The sequence below is a fragment of the Zingiber officinale genome, chromosome 2B (assembly GCF_018446385.1).
Source record: "Zingiber officinale cultivar Zhangliang chromosome 2B, Zo_v1.1, whole genome shotgun sequence".
NCBI lineage: Eukaryota > Viridiplantae > Streptophyta > Magnoliopsida > Zingiberales > Zingiberaceae > Zingiber > Zingiber officinale.
This window is the reverse complement of record NC_055989.1, coordinates 16,378,006-16,401,214: the sequence shown is the minus strand read 5'-3', so window position 1 is coordinate 16,401,214 and position 23,209 is coordinate 16,378,006.

Sequence of the window (23,209 nt, the reverse complement as noted above, 5' to 3'; positions counted from 1 at the left end):
CCATGGAGGCACCTCGGACACTGTTCATCCAAGGTGTGATTTGCTCCTTTGTTCCTGCAAAATGTGTTAGTCCCAAACACATACCCTGCAAAACAAAGTTAGCACATAATAGCTATGAATAAGATATTGACAGTTTCTGAACTGTCCGGGTCTGACTTTGGATTTCCGACCGGAAACCCTAGGTCGACTCGACGCCTACTGTTCCCTCTGCGAGGAACGCGTCCTCACCTACTCCACTCAAGAGATTTACCTGTTGCCAGCACGATCCTCCAGATCGACTGGACTTTTGCTCAGCGCTCGATGCTTCTGGACTTTCTGCAGGACGCCCGCTTCCCGACCCGTCCAGTCTTTCACCTGATTCGCGACACTAGGACTTTTCACCTAGGGTTACCACCCCCTAGGACTTTTTGCCTGAAGCCCTCGACCAGCCAAGACTTTCTGCATAGGGTTACCACGCCCTATGACCTAGGGTTACCACCCCCTAGGATTTTTCACCTGCCTAACCGCAGCTAGGACTTTTGCCTAAGTACACTTAGGACTTTCCTGCAATCTTATTCAAACTGTTAGATCACAAAACAGCTTAACTTTGAACCCTTTGTCATTATCAAAACACAGGTTCGATCGTCGGATGCTTCCAGCACCAACAATCTCCCTCTTTTTGATTATGACAACTGAAATTCAAAGTTAAGTAAAGATAGATGCATAAGTAATAATTTTTAAAGTTTTAGTAAAAGCAAGCATAAGTGAACAATTTTAGATGCAACCAAAACTTTTAAGCTAAAACTTTTAAAGTTTAAGGCTCCCCCTTAATTAAGGCTTTCTCTTGAATTGAATTTTTGAATTTTATGCCTACTCTCCCCCTTTGTCATATATCAAAAATATAAGATCAGTAAGAAAGAAAAACCATAGTTTTTAGGTATATTTTGAAGATTTTAAGAAGTAATGTTTAGTTATACCTTGAAGAGAAGAAGAACTTAGCTTAGAAGAAATGGTCTTGTAAGACTTTTAGCTAAGTCTTAAATAACTTAGCTAATTTTGTGATATCAAAATATTTTGGAAAAAAAACCTAATTAAACAAAGATATTTTTTGTTATAAACCAATAAGCTAAGTAAATGTTAAGGGTTCAAAGAGGATCCTTTTTAAGATAGTTTGAAAGGTTATATTGAAAAGCAAAATTCGAAAAATATATTACTTGGGTAACTTTTGAAAGCAAGACTTTTTTGAGAAAAGTTAAATTTGAAAGACTTCATAGAATTTTTCTCAAAAATTAGCTAAGTTTTAAAGTATTTGATAAAAAAAAAAAAATTAATAAGCCTTTGAAAAATAGCTTTGAGAAAGTTATTAGAAAATATAGCTGAAGTTGAAAAGTACTTAGCTTGATTTTGAACTTGAAAATATTTAAATAATTTTAGTTTGAAAGACTTAGTTAAATTTTAGCTGCTAAGAGGGAGGAGCTTAACTCGTAAAAACTCTAATTAAGGTTGTTATTCAAGTAGTCCTAAAGTCCAAGCATGAGTAACTTTGAAAATTTTAAAATTAATCATTTAATCCTCTGGGTCAAGTGTCTAACCATTAGTTACTAACTGCTTACCTAGAAGGTAACAGCTTTCACTTGGCTAGTCAAGTTAAGTTAACAATCCAGTTAGATTTGACTAGGTCAGGATCACTTAACTTGATTACTGTATTTTTTTTTATTTAACGCCCAGACTTCATGCGATGCACAAAAATAAGCAATCTGAAGTCTAGGCTATACCCTATGCATCTCACGTCGTTCTAAGTTTTTCAAAAACAAACAAGTTATGCCTAGTGTGCTTGTGAGATGCTCTGGCTGAAACTAGGGGAACATGATATCTAAAGGTAAGTGCCTAGGCTAAGTCCAAAAGTCTAATAAAATTGGGATTTTTGAAATCATTTTTCCTAGAAGTTAAAAATACAAAAAGGCATTGAATAAGTTCTATTCTACTAAACACATTCATATTTGTATTCTAAGTGTACTGAACTCAAGTTCAGGTAAGGGTTTTGTGAATATGTCGGCTAAGTTTGATTTGGACTCAACATAGTTAAGTACAATATCTCCCCTAGCTACGTGATCCCTTACAAAATGATGTTTTTACATCTATGTGTTTAGTCCTTGAATGGTGAATTGGGTTTTTGATTAAATTGATTGAACTTATGTTGTCGATTGAGATTTTAGTATTTTGATATTCTAATAGGTAGTCTTTTAGGGTATGCATCATCCATAATAATTGAGATGCACATTCTCCTAGAGCTATGTATTCAGTTTCAGTGGTAGATAGGGCAACACAATGTTGCTTCCTACTTGACCAACTTACTAGGCATTGACCTAGAAATTGACAACTGTCACTTGTGCTTTTTCTATCTAGTTTGCAACCAGCATAGTCTGAATCAAAATAGTCATATAGGTCAACGTTAATGTAAGGTGCCCTTAATGTACTAGAGTCTGACATTTAAGGTGCCCTTAATGTACCTGAGTATTCTTTTAACATATGTTAAGTGTGATTCTTTTGCACAAGATTGGTATCTTGCGCACATACCTACTGCAAATAATATATCGGGTCGACTTGCAGTTAAGTAGAGTAAGCTACCTATTAGACTTCTATAGTGCTTTGGGTCTACTGGTTTTCCTTTTGGGTTAGAATCAATGTTGATGTCAGAATCACAAAATACCCCAATGGCAACAAACATCAACATTGATTCATCATCATCGACATAGAGAGGGATGAATGCCCTCTCTTGAAGAAGAAAGAAGAAAGGAAGAAGGAAGAGAAGAGGAAGTCAAAAGAAAAGGGGAAAAGATCAAAAACCTAAAAGCAACATGGGATGATCCATCATCATTGGAGGAAGAAGAGCATCATGTGTCCCATTTTTCTCTAATGGGAATTGACGTTGTAGCCTCCACCTCATCCAAACAAGAAGAAGGAAGGAACTCAAGTGAAGATGAAGAAGGGAGCTCAAGTGAAGGGGGAGGTCAAACATCGGATTCAGATGTCTCGGTATTTGAGGTATACAATCTTCCTCCTCGTGTTTTAATTAAGATTATTAAAAGTACAAATGAGGATTTGTTTAATGCTAAATGGAAAAATAAGTCTTTGAAACATGATATTTGCATGCTTGAAGAAAAATTAGAATTCATGACTTCTAAGGACAATGATATGCATGTTTCTTCTACAATTTCAAATGATTCATGTTTAGAAGAAGAAAATAAGGCCTTAAGGGAAAAGGTAGAACACCTCACCAAAGCCCTTAGAAAATTTGAAATTGGCTTAAATACCCTAAACATGATTATTGGGAGCCAAAGGGCAAGTTTCAACAAAAAGGGTTTAGGGTATAAGGAATCCAACAATGAAAAATCCTATGATTGTCTAATTGCTAGGAGCAATCAACAACAACAACATAGATAGGAAATGGATCTCTAAGGAATATTTGATAAACCCAATTAAGAAGAAACTCTATTGGGTACCAAAATCAATCCTCAAGGGTTAGAGGATTTTAAGTCAAGTCAACCATGGAAATCATAATTCCAATTTTTATGGTTGACTTGAGACCTTAAGGGGGAGCACTTAGCCTTGATAGAAATTCATGAAAAAGAGGGCTAAGTAGAGGTTACCTTTATTTCATCTCACAATAACTTGCATTATTTTCCAAACATAGATGTGAGATGATAGGATAATACAAATAATTTACTTACGCTTATGGCATTTTGATGAGTTATGAAATGTATCAATTTTTAGTGATCATAGGCCAACTATAGGGAAAGCAAATGTTTAATTAATAGACATCTTGCCCATAGATCATAGTTGAATATTTTAAATGGTTTGAAAATAATTCTATGTTTTACTTACTGGGGTATAGTTATTTTGAAACATATGAATTCAAAACAAGTTTTCAAATTGATACAAACTTGAGTGATTTTCAAGATATTTGAGTTTTTATCAAAACTTTAAAAATATGATGAATTTTCATGGAAACATATTTTTCCTTGTTAAATAACATTATAAGAAATATGTGTTCAAAATTTTATGATTTTTCAAATCTTCTAAAAATTTTTATGCATTTCTGAAGTTAGCTTCAGAACATTGAAATTCAGATTAGTTTGTGCCAATCAACTGCAACAGTTATCAATCGACCAACAGCTGTTTTCCAACACTTTCAGAAGTTGCTTTTGGGTATTTTTAAGTCCACTTTGATACCTTGATATATGTACTTGTTTGGTACAATTTTTGATGATGTCAAAGGGGGAGAAATGGGAAGGTTTAAGTTAGAAACCTAATTGTGTATACAACTTGAAAATTAAGGTTGAGAGCATATGTTAAGGGGGAGCTTGGGTTTTATGCTTCATGTTTACATATTGCTTGTAATTTTCATGTTGTTATTTATGCCTAACTTAAACATATTGCTACACATCAAAAAGGAGGAGATTGTTGGTGCAATCAACCTAGGTCTGATCGGTACGATCATGGTTTTGATGTGTGTGTCAAAGAGTTTAAGTTAGACTTTCATATTGTTTTGATATGTGTTTGAGTGATACATGACTTGGTGAAACACACATAAGGAGCTTGGTGTGGATAAGCTTGGGAAGCTCATCCTATGGCTCGGGTCCATGAAATCGGTGAAGGATGCTGCATCCGAGGGACCGTAGACAAGGAGCAACGGAGTGAACCTGAAGGAAGTAGACTTCAAGGTAACGTGAAGGATGTCACGGAGAGGAGCCGCGGGCTCGGGTGCATCTAAGGGACGAATGCCGAGGAAGAGGGCTTCAAGGGCAACTCCGGAGAGGATGAGTGTGAGTGTGTAACCGGGACCAGTCGACTGCTGGAAATTGCAGTAGACTGGGAGCGAATAGAAGTATTCTATTTGCTCAGCCAGCAGTGACCAATTAACTGGTACTTTTACCAGTCTACTGATAAGTAGCCATTGGTAAATTGTTGGCACTACGAAGTAGCCATTGGCTACCTCCTACAGTATCACTAGTCGACTGATGGAAGTACCAGTCGACTGGTGCCGAGATGAGTTGATTTGTTGATCAACTCTCTCCTCTTATTTATAGGAAGCTTCGGGGCATGAAGGAGATTACTTATTCTTGTTGAATAACTCCTAAGCCTTTGCCCAAAGCTTCCAATTCCACTCTTCCTCTCCAAACCTAAGTTCCATCTTGTAAGAGGAAGAGAGTTTTGTGAGAAGTTGTACTCCACCGAGAAGGAGTAAGATCTAGCCAGAGATTGTCGGGGAATGATCCACCAAAGGATCAAGGGTTCGTCCACCTCAAGGACACGCCGTGGAGTAGGAGCAGGCAATCTCCGAACCACATAAAGGATTTGTGTTAGTGTTTGTGTTCCTTCTTGTTTGTTTTCATTGTTTCAGTATATTCTGCTAGCGCACTAACGTCTTTTAAGGAAGCTATCGAATTAGGGGTGACCTAGCTATCCAACCCCCCTTCTAGCCGACCATCAATCCCCTACAAGTGGTATCAAAGCAAGGACACCTTCAATAGACTAATCGTCGAGAAGAGCACTTCATCAAAATGGCTGGCTCAAGCATCCATCCACCCAAATTCGAAGGAGAATTTTCTTGGTGGAAAAAGAAAATGGAGCTATTTTTCGATGCCGATTTTGATATTATGCTAATTATGGAAAACGGTTTTGAGATACCTAGGAATGAGAACAACATGATAATCAACAAAGCAAGATGGAGCAAGAAGCAAAAGGAAGAGCACATAGCAAATTCAAAGGCTTTGCATCATCTACTAAATGTTCTTCCTCAACAAGAAATAACAAGGATTGGAAACTACACAAGTGCCAACGATTTGTGGGAAAAGCTAGTAGAGCTTCGTGAAGGCACATCGGAAGCAAAATTGACAAGAAGAGATCTCCTTCGAACTCAACTCAACAATTTGAAACTTGAAAAAGGAGATAAGGTATCTACATTTCATTCTAAGATTAAGGAAATTTTGAATGGACTAACAAGTGTAGGTGAGACACTCTCAAATCAAGACATAATGATGAAAGCCATCAATGCTTTCCCAAGAACCACAACTTGGAGCTTAATTGTAGATTCATTCTACATCTCAAGGGATCTAGAGAAATCTTCTCTAGATGAATTCTTCTCAACAATGGAGCTCCACGAAACTAGGGTTGAAGGTCTAGATGGAGAATCCCATAGATCAAGAGGAGTAGCCCTTGTGGAAAACAAGGGAAAGGGTAAGAAGAAGAAGAAGTCTTCATCCCCACCATCCTTTGACTCTGAAGAATCAAGTGCCTCAATGGATAGCGATCAAGAGGCGTATTTGGTAAGGAAAATGAGAAGGGAATTTAAAATGTTTTCAACTAACAAATTTCATGCTAGAAAAAACTCAAGAAGATAAAGTATAACAAGGAGGGTTATTTGCTACAATTGCCAATGAGAAGGGCACATGAGGGATGAATGCCCTCTCTTGAAGAAGAAAGAAGAAAGGAAGCAGGAAGAGAAGAGGAATGCAAAAGAAAAGGGGAAGAAGGTCAAAAACCTAAAAGCAACATGGGATAATCCATCGTTATCAGAGGAAGAAGAGCACCATGTGCCCTATTTTGCTCTAATGGGAATTGACGTTGTAGCCTCCACCTCATCTGAACAAGAAGAAGGAAGGAGTTCAAGTGAAGATGAAGAACGGAGCTCAAGTGAAGGAGGAGGTCAAACATCGGATTCAGATGTCTCGGTATTTGAGGTATACAATGTTCCTTCTCATGTTTTAATTAAGATTATTAAAAGTACAAATGAGGATTTGTTTAAGGCTAAAAGGAAAAATAAGTCTTTGAAACATGACATTTGCATGCTTGAAGAAAAATTAGAACTCATGACTTCTAAGGACAATGATATGCATGCTTCTTCTACAATTTCAAATGATTCATGTTTAGAAGAAGAAAATAAGGCCTTAAGGGAAAAGGTAGAACACCTCACCAAAGCCCTTAGAAAATTTGAAATTGGCTCAAATACCCTAAACATGATTATTGGGAGCCAAAGGGCAAGTTTCAACAAAAATGGTTTAGGGTATAAGGAATACAACAATGAAAAATCTTATCATTGTCTAATTGCTAGGGCCAATCAAAGACAAAAAATCATAGATAGGAAATGGATCCCTAAGGAGTATTTGGTAAACTCAATTAAGAAGAACCTCTATTGGGTACCAAAATCAATCCTCAAGGGTTATAGGATTTTAGGTCAAGTCAACCATGGAAATAATAATTCTAATTTTTATGGTTGACTTGAGACCTTAAGGGGGAGCACTTAGCCTTGATAGAAATTCATGATAAAGAGGGCTAAGTAGAGGTTATCTTTATTTCATCTCACAATAACTTGCATTATTTTCCAAACATAGATGTGAGATGATAGGATGATACAAATAATTCACTTACGCTTATGGCATTTTGATGAGCTATGAAATGTATCAATTTTTAGTGATCATAGGCCAACTATGGGGAAAGTAAATATTTAATTAATGGACATCTTGCCTATAGATCATAGTTGGATATTTTAAATGGTTTGAAAATAATTCTATATTTTACTTACAGGGGTATAGTTATTTTGAAACATATGAATTCAAAACAAGTTTTCAAATTGATACAAACTTGAGTGATTTTTAAGATATTTGAGTTTTTATCAAAACTTCAAAAATATGATGAATTTTTATGGAAACATATTTTTCCTTGTTAAATAACATTATAAGAAATTTGTGTTCAAAATTTTAATTTTCTGGAATTTTTTATGCATTTCTGAAGTTGGCTTTAGAACATTGGAATTCAGATTAGTTTGTGCTAGTCGACTGCAACAGTTATCAATCGACCAGCAGCTATTTTCCAACACTTTCAGAAGTTGCTTTTGGGTATTTTTAAGTCCACTTTGATACCTTGGTATATGTACTTGTTTGGTACAATTTTTGATGATGTCAAAGGGGGAGAAATGGGAAGGTTTAAGTTAGAAACCTAATTGTGTATAAAGCTTGAAAATTAAGGTTGAGAGCATATGTTAAGGGGGAGCTTGGGTTTTATGCTTCATGTTTACATATTGCTTGTAATTTTCATATTGCTATTTATGCCTAGCTTAAACGTATTACCACACATCAACAAGGAGGAGATTGTTGGTGCAATCGACCTAGGTCTGATCGGTACGATCATGGTTCTGATGTGTGTGTCAAAGAGTTTATGTTAGACTTTCATATTGTTTTGATATGTGTTTGAGTGATACAGGACTTGGTGAAACACACATAATGAGCTTGGTGCGGCTAAGCTTGGTTAGCTCATCCTATGGCTCGGGTCCATGAGATCAGTGAAGGATGGTTCATCCGAGGGACTGTGGACGAGGAGCAACGGAGTAAAGCCGAAGGAAGCGGACTTCAACGCAACATGAAGGATGGCATAGAGTGGAGCTACGGGCTTGGGTGCATCTGAGGGACGAATGCCAAGGAAGAGGGCTTCAAGGGCGACTCCGGAGAGGATGAGTATGAGTGTGTAACCGGGACCAGTCGACTTCTGGAAATTATAGTCTATTGGTCCAGTCGACTTTCCTGTCGACTAGTCCAGTCGACTATGCAGTCGACTAGTCCAATTGACTATCTAGTCGACTGTGAGCGAACAGAAGCATTCTTTTTGCTCAGCCAGCAGTGACCAGTCAACTGGTACTTTTACCAGCTGATTGGTAAGTAGTCGTTGGTAAACCGTTGGCACTACAAAGTAGTCGTTGGCTACCTCCAACGGTAGCACCAGTCGACTGATGGAAGTGCTAGTCGACTGGTGTCGAGATGAGTTGATTTGTTGATCAACTCTCTCCTCTTATTTATAGGAAGCTTTGGGGCATGACGGAGGTTACTTATTCTTGTTGTATAACTCCTAAGCCTTTTTCCAAAGCTTCCAAGTCCACTCTTCCTCTCCAAACCTAAGTTCTATCTTGTAAGAGAAAGAGAGTTTTGTGAGAGGTTGTACTCCACCGAGAAGGAGTAAGATCTAGTCGGAGATTGTCGAGGATTGATCGACCTAAGGATCAAGGGTTCATCCACCTCAAGGACACGTCATGGAGTAGGAGCAAGCAATCTCCGAACCACGTAAAGGATTTGTGTTAACGCGCATTTGTGTTCCTTCTTATTTGTTTTCATTGTTTTAGTATATTCCGCTTGCGCACTAACATCTTATGTAGAAGCAATTGAAATTGGAGGTGACCTAGCTATCCAACCCCCCTTCTAGCCGGCCACCGATCCCTTACAGGGAAAGCCCGAAGGAATATGTATATAATATATATTCAATTTCGCTCGGGCGCACAAATCCGACCAGTCTTCTATGTAGTCGAGAAAGCCCGAAGGAACATTTATATAGTATATATTCAATTTCGCTCGGGCGTGCAAATCATATTGGTCCATTGGATGAGTCAGGAATGCCTCATATATGAGCAGAGCACTTAACTTATCATACAAACTCGGAGAGCATAGGAAAGGAAGCTTATTCATTATTACATATCACTCAGAGGATAACTATGAGATATACTTTCTTTGATTATAATGTTTCTATGGGATTTCTTTACATATAGTGAACATATTGAACAAGGTCATTCAAACAAATGCTTGGGTGGTTCTGAAGAAAAGGAAATCACACAAGAGAAAGCAGGTAAGTATGAACTTTCATTAATATTTTATAAACAGCAAATGGTATACATCAATTATAAAATTGTGATAAAATGCAAAGTACAAAATTCCAAGTCTACTCAAATTTGCTCAAAAGATCTTTTGGGAGTTCTCGGTTGAGTCGTCGATGATCTATAAACAAGGAAGGAGGGACTTCAGATAGACAACCCCCTCTCTCAGTTGTTGGATTACTCCTTCAACCGAGTAAGTGAGAGTTCCTACAATTCGTCTAATATACTCCTCACCAAATTCAGAAGAATTTAAATAGGCTTTGCGCCTTCTTTGCCAACGCTCTTTCTCACTTGCTTTGTATGCTTGAAATTTATATTGTAGGCTATCTTTTTCCCCTTGTAAAGTAGTCTTCTCTGCCTTGGCCTCCACTAGTTCTTGTAAAAGCGAGCTTATTTGCAAATCTTGGGCTCACAATCTTTCTTGTTGTTGGAACAAGGCAAAGTCTTTGGAGATCAATTCTGGAGCTAACTCGGAAGACCCCGAATCATGTGATTATTGTAACTGGTTCAACAGAGTGGTTTTGTAAGCAACATCCGAGAGGGCTTTATCTTTTAAAGTCTTTCAACGCTAAGTGTAGAATTAAGCCCCTCTAACTGTAATTCTATGTTTCTTTTTTCCTTCTCCCGGGATTTTAGCATTTGACAGGTGTCTTGTAAAGCCTTTTCTAAATTAGCAGTGAACTCAGCTTGTGACTTCACTCTATCCCATAGCTGAATGAGTTCGTTGTTGGGGAGAATGGAGGCAGCTTATAATTCCTCCACTTTGTCTTTTAGAATTTGGTTAGTCCTCTCCAAATCTACAACTAGCTTGCCCAAATGTAGGCTCGAAGTATATAGCTAGATAAAATGATAGTAAGGTTATATTTTGTATGTACGAAATAAGGAAGTTAGGTTCAAAAACTTACTGCAGTGGCTGACGAATGTGGTCATCTGCACGCTCAGAGAAGGTGCTTCTTCTCAGATGCACCTGAGATTGCAGCCAAGACTCAGCCAGTGCCCCCCTTTACTTGTAATAATCCATACGAAGTAAGGGTAGAAGTTTGACCGAGTAGAGACGGTAATCCATGTCCTTGTTGAAATAAGATGGAAGGCCGAGGGGAACTTGTGAATGGTGAAGAAGAGGAAGGAGGAGGTTCAGAGGCTAGTGAAAGGTGTTAGGAGATGGGAGGCTCACTAATGAAGATCCTGCTCAACGGGTGTTGTAGTAGACCCAGAAGTAACTAATCTCCTGAAAGGAGTTCTTTTAGCACGAGGCCTGGTGGAAGAGGAAGGTAAAGCTGAAAGAAGGGGCAATGTATCCTCAGGAGCAATGGGTACCTCCTTTGATAAAGAAACAACCGGGGGAATAATAGGAGACGTAGGAATGAGGAGTCCTGGTCTCATCATAAGTAATACAAAATTGGAACGAACAGGTGTAGGGGAAGCAAGTTCTTTACCTTTAAAGTGGGAAATTTCGACAAGAATAATGGGAACTTGCTCAAAAACTGTTAGTGCAATATCCCTTAGGTCAAGGTTGACTGTTTTGACCAAGCTTGAGTCTTGGTCATAGTTTCGATGTTTGACAATACATGTAGACACATGGACAATGCAGGTGAAAGTCCTAGTGAGTGAAGCTAGGCAGTATGGAAATCCTGGTGAGTGAAGCCAAGTGAAAGTCCTAGTGAGTGAAGCTAGACAGATGGAAATCCTGGTGAGTGAAGCCAGGTGAAAGTCCTGGTGAGTGAAGCCAGGCGGAAGGAAAATCCTGGTGAGTGAAGCCAGGTGAAAGTCCTAGTGAGTGAAGCTAGGCAGATTGAAAACCCTAGTGAGTGAAGTTAGGTGAAAGTCCAAGTAGGTCAAGAGAGTGACCGAATACTTGGCATGAAAGAAAAGTCCAAGTGGGTCAAAGGGATTGATAGGACACTTGGTGAGGGAGTCCTAGCAGGTCAAGGGAGTGACTAGATGCTAGGCATGACATACCAACAGGTTAAGGTTGACCGGATGTTGGTTTGGGAGGTTTGGGACTTGGTTTTGGGCAAAATCGATCAGTGGATCGATCCAAGCTCTGGATTGATTAGTGGATCGATCCAGACCTTTCCCAGTGAACAGAAAGCCTCTGGATCGATCAGTGGATCGATCCAGAGGTCTCAATCGATCAGTGGATCGATTGGGACGCTGCTGCTTCACGCGATAAGCGTTGGATCGATCCGTGGATCGATCCAGGCATTTTTTCCAGAGCACAGAGGCGCTCTGGATCGATCCGTGGATCGATCCAAAGCCTCCCCGATCGATTGGGAAAAATTGAATCGATCAGGATCCGACCGTTGAGTCGTATTTGAGCCGCAGGCGAGCGTTGTCTTCGGCACTTCTTCACCGATTCATTTCAGATCTTCACCAGCTCCTCCACAGCTCTTCTCAAGCTCGAGATCGCTAGTTCTTGAAGGTTCTTGGAGGCTCTTCCAAGTCAAGAGGCGGATCAAAGCAAGAAGAAGAAACTAGGGTTAGGGTTTGTGCACTCATTGTAAGCTTGTAAGCTTGTATTTCTTTACTACCCTTTCTTCTTCTTGTATTGAGTCTTGTAGGGCTTCTCCGCCCTTGGTAGTTACCATAAAGGAGAGTTTTATTTAGTGGAGGGTGCGTGCGTTGTGTGGATCCTTGGACTAGTCACCTCTTGTGAGGTGGATACCAAGTAAACCAACCGTGTTAGCGTTGTGTGAGTTGTTTCTGTATTTTCCGCTGCACATCTTCGAAGAAACAAGCAACGCCAAACACCGGGCACGCGACGAGCTATTCACCCCCCCCCTCTAGCTACTTTTGGTCCTAACAAGTGGTATCAGAGCCAGGTCGCTCTTCACCGGAATCATCGTCGGAAGGGTCAAGCATAACAAGAAAAGCTAGAGGGTGAAGAAGTTGGAGAAAATTCTTCAAGTTCAAGATTTTATCAAGCTCAACTTCAAGATGCAATTCCAAGATGGACTTGGATTTGATACAAGGGTGGCTCCACCATACACTTCCACGAGCTTCGATTCTTGGAAATCAAGAATCGAAAATTTTATTATGATGGAGATAGAGCAATGGTTTGCTCTTATGGAAGACTTCAAGGCTCCAACAAACTCCAAGGGCAAGCTTCTCAAGAAAAGCAAATGGATCTCGGAGCAAGTCCAAAGGTGCGAGGCCAATGACAAAGTGACCAAGCTTTTGGTAAATTTATTGCCAAGCACCATCCTTTGCAAAATTGGAGAATTTGAAGATGCAAAGGATTTATGGAGCAAATTGGCCAAGCTTCATGAAGAGATCCCCTCCACTGTATAAGAGAAAGAAGTATCCAGAGAGGGTGACTCTTTGGAGCAAGACCAAAAGGAAGTCTCTAAGGTTGAGAGATGCTCAACCTCCGAAGAAGAAGTCCAAGAAGAAGCTTCATCCTCAAGGGAATGCATCGAAGGGAACAAGGAGGGAGCATACTCCTTGTTTCATATTCAAGATGATGAAGTCTCCACCTCTAGGATTGAGGGGGAGCGATCCTTGGTGACGCCGGATCAAGAAGAAGGAGAAGCCTCTTCATCCGGGTCAAGAGACGAAGAGGAGGAAGAAGATTCTACCTCCACAAGTCAAGAAAAATCAAATGGAGGGGAATCAAGGTCCGATCAAGAGGAAGCTTCCACCTCCGGATCCAAAGGAAAAGATGCCACCCTTACAAGCAAAGGTATAAATATTTCAATTAATAATAAAAATCATATTATATGCTTTGAATGTAGGGAACATGGGCACTACAAGAGCAAGTGCCCCAAATTGGCCAAGAAAAAGGGCCAAATGGCACAAAAAGGCAAGGAGAAGCTCAAGGAGACCATCCCCGAAACAAAAAAGAGCAAGGAGCACATTGTGTGCTTCCTGTGCAACCAAAAGGGGCATTATCGAAGTCAATGCCCCAAGGGGAAGAAGATGGTCAAGGCTCAATGAGGCATTAGTCAAGGGGGAGCCTCCAAGGTAAAGAAGAAGGTAACATTTATTGAGCCTACCCCTTTACATTATGGTAAAAAACATGATAGTTCTAATTTTTATCATTTTAATGCAATTTACCATAAGAATAGAAAGCATGAGGGCTTTAAGGAAAAGCATGTGGCCCTACATGCCAAAACTACCCAACCTAAGGTTAGGAAGGTAGATAAACACTTGGGCGAGAACACTAAGGATAATAGATACATGCCCAAGAACAAAAATGCTCATGGACCAAAACCTAAGGATTTAATGATAGAAAATCAAGTCTTGAGGTCAAGACTTGATAAAATGGAAAAGACCCTAAAAAGGATGGAAAATATCCTACAAGGGCAAAATGAGAAATACCTAGGGCTAGGAAAATCAAAGCCATCCAATGGCCATAGAGGGTTGGGATACAAACCAAAGGCTAAGAAGGATGAGCCCTCGTACCATAGAGTTCCATATAGTTATGGAACAAACCCTAGGTCCAGTGGTCAAGCCAAGAATACTAGGGAAGTCATCCCTAAGAGTATTTTTGCGATAAATGTGACTAAGACTTCTAAGAAGTCTAAGAAAGTCACTAACAAGGTCACAAGGGAGGCTATCCCTAGAGTTGACCTAGAAAATGTGACCAAGGCTTCTAAGAAGCCCAACAAGGTCACTAGGAAGGTATCTAGGGAAGTAATCCCTAGTGAGTACCTAGAGCATCCAAGGAGCACCAATAGGTGTTGGGTTCCTAGGAGCATCTTCTCTACCCCATAGATGGGTTAGAGAGTATCAACTCCGATTAGAAGGGTAGTTAACCCAACTTTGAGGAAATTGACACTCAAGGAGCATTTTCAAGGTTTTTGTTAACCTTTGAAAATGAAATGGAATTATTATTTACTCTTTGAAAGAGTAAAATGTGCCTAATGGTGGAAAATTTGATTTTATCTTAAATGGCATAAATTGAGAAAACCTAGAGAAATACCAAGTTGGGATTTTGGTATGTTCTTAGGAAATTGACACTTTTAAGTCTTAATTTAAAAGTGTTACTCTTGTGGAAAAATGAAATATGCCAACATTTGAGGAATATGTTTAATTTCAATTGGCATAAATTAATCAAGGGAATTAGAAATGCCAATTTAGGTTTTGGCATTTTCTTGAAGCACTTATGGGCAATCTAAAGTTTAATTTTAAGTTAGCTAAGTTTAAGGACACCTAGATAGGTAATCTAGGTATTTTATTAATGCTAAATCTTGCCATGATTGTTTGCCCATCATATGCCATGACATCATGTCTATTTTTGCATTCATGTTTTATTATGAAAAATCCAAAAATATCATGTCATGACATTCATACATCATGTAGTTATAGGATATTTTCTTTTGAAAAATTAGTTCCTTTTGATGTATGTCATAACATTATCATGCATTAAGTTTAATTCCTTGTAATTAAGGACAAATGGCATTTAACAACACTTATTAACAAGTGACATCCTAGGTGGAGGTCTAATATCTCTAAAATGCCTAGATAGATATGCATGATCCCTAGAATAGGGCAAAACCAAAATCTCACATCTCACAAGACCTATAAGATGACTTGTATGTGTTTTAGTGCACATTAGATACAAGTGAGATGTTAGGATGATGAACAAAACTCAATATGTTGATTTAGTGCATTCTTTTGAGTTTTAAGTTCATCAAAACACATAGTTATGTGTTTTCCCATCATTGGGAAAGCTAATGTACAAGTCATGTCCATTAAGCCCAAGGAACATGGTGGGATATTGGTTTTGAAAATGTTTTCAAAAATGATTTTGGAAAACCTTGGTGAAGGCTATCTTTTGATAGTAATCACCATTGAATAGTTAGACACAAACTTGAAGAAAATACTAAAGTTTTTGTAAGTTTTCAAGTTTGTGTCAATCTTTGAAAATATGAAGTATTTTCATAGAAAACTATTTTTCCTTGATAATATATGCCCTAAATAATGTCTACACAAATTTTTACGATTTTTGGAATTTTGTAGAATTTTCTAGGGGTTTCTGAAATTGGCTGAAATGGAATTTCAGCAATTTCAGGCCTCCAATCGATCAGTGGATCGATTGGAGTGCCTCAATCGATCAGCCGATCGATTGAGAAGGCATTTCTCGCGAGCAGAAGCTCGCTGGATCGATCAGCCGATCGATCCAAGAACACTGAATCGATCAGTGGATCGATTCAGCAGGGTTCAATCGATTGGAACCCAACTCCAATCGATTGAAGATGCTGATTTTGGCTGGGAAAGCCTATTTTCAGCATTTTGAACCTATTTTAGTCTATGTAACTATTCCAAACCCCTCAAAATACATTTGTATACATAAAAAAGGGTGTTTTCGTGTTGAAAACAAGGATGGATTGGTTAAGGAAGACTATATTGAAGTCTAGGGTGAGGTTTGTTTCAAATTTTGAATATTTGAACCTCAAAGCTTCTAATTTGGGTTTCCTAAAGGATTAGGGATTCCAAGTCATTGTTGGTGCAATGACAGAAGTTACCACCATGTCTTTAGGAGGAGAGACTCTTTAAAGGCATGAAAATTATTTTTCATAAACCTTGGAAGGTGGTTAACCTACCGTTAAGTGAATAATGCTCAAGGATGGGCATTTGCCTACATTGAGGAAGAATGTAGGGTTAAGGATAAATGAAGGGTATGGGACCTTCATTATCGTGTTGGTCACAACGAGTGAAGTTGTGAACAACGATGAACAACTCAAAGATGAGTTTTTAACAATGGGGCATTTGTTGAAGTGTGTCCAAAATTGAGGCACGAGTCTATGTGTGCTCAAAGATGGGTTGATGTGTGCCAATAGGGGGAGAATGTGTGGTTTAAGTTAGGCCTTCATTACCTATGGGGAGGTCATAGGGGGAGAATGAAGGGAACCAACATTCATACTTTGGCATGAATGGAGTTAAGGCTATGGGATTAGCTTAACTCAGAATGGTCCAAACTTAAAGGTATTGTCAAACATCAAAAAGGGGGAGATTGTTGGTGCAATATCCCTTAGGTCAAGGTTGACTGTTTTGACCAAGCTTGAGTCTTGGTCATAGTTTCGATGTTTGACAATACATGTAGACACATGGACAATGCAAGTGAAAGTCCTAGTGAGTGAAGCTAGGCAGTATGGAAATCCTGGTGAGTGAAGCCAGGTGAAGTCCTAGTGAGTGAAGCTAGGCAGATGGAAATCCTGGTGAGTGAAGCCAGGTGAAAGTCCTGGTGAGTGAAGCCAGGCGGAAGGAAAATCCTGGTGAGTGAAGCCAGGTGAAAGTCCTAGTGAGTGAAGCTAGGCAGATTGAAAACCCTAGTGAGTGAAGCTAGGTGAAAGTCCAAGTAGGTCAAGAGAGTGACCGAATACTTGGCATGAAAAAAAAGTCCAAGTGGGTCAAAGGGATTGACCGGACACTTGGTGAGGGAGTCCTAACAGGTCAAGGGAGTGACTAGATGCTAGGCATGACGTACCAACAGGTTAAGGTTGACCGGATGTTGGTTTGGGAGGTTTGGGACTTGGTTTTGGGCAAAAACCAAGTGCTGGATCGATCAGTGGATCGATCCAGGCTCTAGATCGAATAGTGGATCGATCCAGACCTTTCCCAGCGAACAGAAAGCCTCTGGATCGATCAGTGGATCTATCCAGAGGTCTCAATCGATCAGTGGATCGATTGGGACGCTGCTGCTTCACACGATAAGCGCTGGATCGATCCGTGGATCGATCCAGGCATTTTTTCCAGAGCACAGAGGCGCTCTGGATCGATCCGTGGATCGATCCAAAGCCTCCCCGATCGATTGGGAAAAATCGAATCGATCGGGATCCGACCGTTGAGTCGTATTTGAGCCGCAGGCGAGCGTTGTCTTCGGCACTTCTTCACCGATTCATTTCAGATCTTCACCAGCTCCTCCACAGGTATTCTCAAGCTCGAGATCGCCAGTTCTTGAAGGTTCTTGGAGGCTCTTCCAAGTCAAGAGGCGGATCAAAGCAAGAAGAAGAAACTAGGGTTAGGGTTTGTGCACTCATTGTAAGCTTGTAAGCTTGTATTTCTTTACTACCCTTTCTTCTTCTTGTATTGAGTCTTGTAGGGCTTCTCCGCCCTTGGTAGTTACCATAAAGGAGAGTTTTATTTAGTGGAGGGTGTGTGCGTTGTGTGGATCCTTGGACTAGTCACCTCTTGTGAGGTGGATACCAAGTAAACCAACCGTGTTAGCGTTGTGTGAGTTGTTTCTGTATTTTCCGCTGCACATCTTCAAAGAAACAAGCAACGCCGAACACCGGGCACGCGACGAGCTATTCACCCCCCCCCCCCCCCTCTAGCTACTTTTGGTCCTAACAAAAACAACTATGGTGTGGGAGAGGGGACAAGAAGCTGAAATACGAGGTTTTCGGTGTTTCACCATAAAGAGACCCTCTGGCTCTGAGGACCTGAAAGATTCCTGAGGTTATTCAGAGAGAGGTAGTAGGCCAAGGGAAGAAGGGGGTTCATTAAGAGGCAATCCCTCAATAGTTCTTCCCCCATTCTAGTTAAGGTCGCCCTTGTTAAGCGAGTATTCTTGTACATGAAGGCGGGAAGAATGGCATCAGCTGGAGAAAAAGAGAAATATATGTTAGACACAACACAAAAATGGTTCAAAACATGAGCAAGAAAAATAATCTTACCAAAGGAAACATCCAAGGTTGTGTCTATTGTATTAAGACCAAAAGCAAATAATAAGCCTTTGACAATTAGGGCAGGTAAGTTAAACTTTGCGCCCTTTAATTTCCCCATTGAAGAATGGAGAATAGGATCTTCCAAAATATTGCCCAATTGAGGAATAGGGGAAAGCTCTCGATGTCAAATTATGGGGTATGAAGGTGGAGAAGGAAGAGGCATAAAGAAAAACCTATCCCGCCATTCTCCTTATGGAGGAATTCTATAGAACAGGGTAGTTTTAGAGCATGATTGAAACTTAAAAATACCATCTTCCACTTGTTGAGGAACAAAAAAATGATGGAAAAGTCGAGCGGATAGGGGAAAGTCCAGTAAACGAGAAATGATGACAAAACCAATCATGATAAAAAATGATTGAGAGATAAGTTGATTTAGGGGAAGGTCAAAATATCTACTAATGTCAACAAAGAAAGGATGAATGGGAAACCTAAAACCACATAGAACCTGTTCCCAGAAAATGGTTACATTTTCTGGAGGATGAAGATGAGGACGATCCCTAGGGGTAGGAAAGAGCACGTATGAGGGGAAGTTCTAATTCCATCGAAGCTCACAGACTTCCTCTATGAAAAACAGAAGTGCACTGGGTGTACTATTCATTGGGGGTCGACATTGTTAACAGAATGAGATAAGAAGAACAAGAACAATTAGCAAAGAGCGAAGAAAAAAAAATACACAAACTAGAGGAAGAAGACAAAGTGTTAGGGATTTTTTTTTCTTTCTTTTCCCTTTAAAAGCCTTGGTAGGGCATCAAAAAAGGTGTTTTAAGTAAGGACGTTGGATTGAGATGATAAGAAAAGCGGGATTGAAGAGGAGTCATTGGATGGAATAGTGAGGCGGCGGACACAGTAAAATAAGTACACGCCAAACTTCATAGGCAGGCGTGTCACCAATAAGGAAATGACATGGGTAGCCAATATGAAAAGTTGTATTCCCAAGATATTAGAATCATTACCGAGGTTAAGTGTAAAAAAATTCGAGGTGCCTGAAAGAAATTTCTTGTATTACAAATTCGGTCGGCTAGCATTAGTCGATCAAAATTCCATGTTAGTTTTATATATATATATATATATATATATATATATATATATATATATATATACTCGATCGGTCATCAAGGGTCAGTCGAGTATCGAGTATAGAGAAAAACAGGACATAAACATAAACTCGACCAATCGCTGAAGACTAGTCGGATATTAAATTTTGATTCAAGCATAGAAGTAAACTCGATTGGTCACTGAAGACCGACTGAGCGTTAAGGTTAATTTTATATATATATATATATATACATGAACTCGATCGGTCACTAAAGGCTGGCTGAGTATTAAGGATTAAATTGAGCATAAACTCGGACGGCCGCTAAAGACCAGTCAAATATTAAATTTTAATTCAAACATAGAAGCAAATCCGATCGGCCACTAAAGGTTGATCGAGTGTTAAGAATGAAGTTGATCATAAATGCAAGTTCTACCAGTTATTAGAGGTTGGTCAAATGTCAAGTGTAAATGAAATCAAACATAAAACTAAGCCTGCCTGATTGAAAGAAGTCTAATAAAAGTGATTATCAAAGAAACAGAAACAAAGGGTGACAATAATTAAAATATCCTAAGAGATAAAAAATTGTTCTTCAGTACAGAAACATCCTGATTTACAATTAAAATAATTTAGGAAATAAGTCGGGAGATATCTCAGCAAGTAATTCCCGACGATCTAAGAAGTTGGGTGGAAGGTCAAAAACCAGGTGGCCTTACTTCTTCAATTATTTCGCGCCCCCTCTGCTCCCTTGGTGAAGGCTTTAGCAATGGAGGCAGCGATAGGAGCATTAAATTCAGGAGATTATAGCATTACCTATTTCCTCCTTTCAAATTTGTCATCTTCACCCGCCATATACTCTGCCAAATTATCTTGAGAAGTTTTTAGTTCAGCTTCTTTGAAGGAAAGCTCTGCTTTGATTGTGGTTAAGGATGAGCTTAGGGAAATTAACTCAAAGTTCTTAGATTCCAGAACAGCATCCTTAGTAGCTAATTCAAGAGTGTGAGCATCCTTCAACGTTTGCAGTTGAGATAACAACTGAGCATTCTTAGTAGTATATGTATCCACTTTAGAGGTCAATTCGTGTGAAGAAGGGTCTCTGACTTAGTTTAGATTCAAAATCTTCTGCATAGACTTTCCATTTGCTTGAATTTTCAAGCTCTGTCTCAAGAAGCTTGCAGGTTTCTTGTAATTGGCGAGATAATTCTTCAGAGGTATGAGAGGAGGACGCTCCATAAGCTTGTTGTTTTAGTTTGACAACTTCTTGAGTTAGAACATATAGGTGTCGGGTCATATTCATATTAATAATCCATCGCTGTCAAAAAGTTATAGTTAGAATACATTACAAGTAAACAGAAGTACGAAGAGCATATTACCTTAGTCACCTCAAAATAAAACTTGTTAGCCCAATCGGCAGAAGTAAGATTCTCAAGCTCTTTACAAGCTTTTGCCCAAGCTGACGTTAGAGGCCCCCCTAATAATATTGGGAGAGTAAGAGCAGAGGTGGAGGAGGATGATAAAGAGCTATGGAGAGAAGGAGGGGAAAAAATAAGAATAGAAGAACCTTGAGTTATTGAAGTTGGTAGGGAAATTGGCTCTAAAAAATTCATCATAAACTCAGGATTAGAACTAGTACTGGGAAGAGGGGGAGCTTCCGATAATTGAGAAGGAGAAGGAAGTATAGGATACAAAGAGGAGAGAGTAGGCTCCAGAGAAGAGGAAGGAATATCCCCTGCTGGTATCTCCTCAAAGGTAGAGACAGCTCATTTTTTAGGTTGGGGTGCTAATGTTAGTTGACGCCTGTGGCATTTTCTTGTAGGAGTAGCCCCGGGTACCTGTTCTTGTATTTCCACAAGGGTATCTTCTAGAGGTATGCTAGTATATGTTTCCCCAGTAGTAGTTGGAGGACTAGGAACGAGCGCCGGTTGGGTTGAAGGCTCGGGTAGAGGAGCACTAGATGCTTGAGCTGCGGCATTAAGTTCTGCTCTAAACTCTCGTTCCTTAGCTAACACTTCTTCCTCCTCTAGGCGGATTGCATCGTCGACCAAAGCTCTGAATAGAGTATCCACTGCAACAAACAAAAAAGTATTTTAGTCAGTAAAGGAGAGATAGCTAAGAATTTTGAAACTTACCAAAAGAGTATTGTAGGTTCTTTTGAACATGTCTCAAGCCAAAAAGATATAAGAGATCATTGCATATCCATTGATGAATATGAAAGCGATGACCTAGTAATTTACTACAGTATTCAGAAAAGATGGGTTGTTGATGAAGCACTCTTACATCAGGGAGAGGCGGAAAGGAAGATTGCCATTTAGTGGACCATACGACGGGGCCGTGAAATTTAACAAATAAAAATGAGATTTCCAACCCTTGATGGATGAAGACATTTCTTCAAAGAACACCATCTTTGGGCGGGATTGAAAAATAAATACTCCTGGTTCCGATTTTTTAGGGTAGGAAAACTTGAAAAACTTTTGAGGGGTAGGAGGTATATTGAAAAGATGAAATACCATATACAACCCACACAGATATCTAAAGGCGTTTGGGGAAAATTGTTGCAAAGGAATACTAAAATATCAGCTTATATCTATCAAGAACATAGGGATGGGATAGCATAAGCCTGCGGCTAGTTGATCTTTAAAAAAGGTAACACAATCGTTAGGAGGAAGACAAGGATGAGCGTCAGGTTGCGGAACCCTAATACGATATTCTGTAGGGATTTCATACAGAGAACAGATAGAAGCTTGGTCAGTAGCAGAAAAGAAAGAATGAATTTGATAATACCAAGGGAGCAAAGATTCTTCAGCCATGAGAGAAAACGAAAACGTTCAAGGAGTAAATGACTTACTGAATTCTAAAGGAGAAAAGGTCACAGAAGGAAAACAGGGAAGACGAAGAAGCGCGAGTTGTTGAAAGAGGTCAGAAAAGAAAATCGCTAAGGAGTAACTGGAAGAAGATGAAGGGTAAAAGGTTAAAAAATGTTTAGGGTTTTTTGGCAATATAAAGATCGTCGTCAAAATAAAACAATTCGATAAAGCAGAGTCGTTGATATACCAAGAAGAATGTGTGATAAGACATGAACGAAAAAAGTATCGAGAGTTACTTAGAAAAAGGAGAAAAAGGATATGTGACATTCTCCCAGGAAGAGGCATTTATGATGGATAGAACAAATTGAATCATACACTGAACTGCCTTATCTTCAAACATTCTTTTTCTGTTGAAGGACCAATTACCAATAAAATCACTTTGAAAAATCGCGTGAATCTTAAAATGTAGACGAATAAACAAAATTTGTAAACAGTAAAAAGGCCCTGACCAAGTGTAGTCTCGATCGACCGTGTGTATAGAAGGAAACCTTGCAGATCGGTCGAACTCATATTTGCTCGGACGTACACATGGGACCCCTCATTCAATCAGTCTTCACGCGACCAACCACAAGAGACACTTAGCAAGGTAAATAGCATAATCAAACATGGATATAGAATTTTATATTATCATTAGAAATACAATCATATCTCTTAGACTTTTGAAAATCACTTGTAGACGGATACAGTAGATAAATAACTCTCTACTTGTCTCACTCCTTGGAACTGCCAAATTATTCTTCCCACCCCAAGTATAGGCGTGTAGTAGAATGGCAACCTGGACAAAAAGGAGAGGTTCGTCCTATCCTCTTGCGCTTGTGTGATTCACCCTCTGAGGCATGTGTTTGAGAAGCTATCTTTGATCTAATCCGATCTAACTCAGATTGCAGAAAATTCACCTTAGCTTTCTGCTTGTCCAAGTCTTGTTGTTATTGTGATATTAGCAAACCATCTACATGAACCTTTC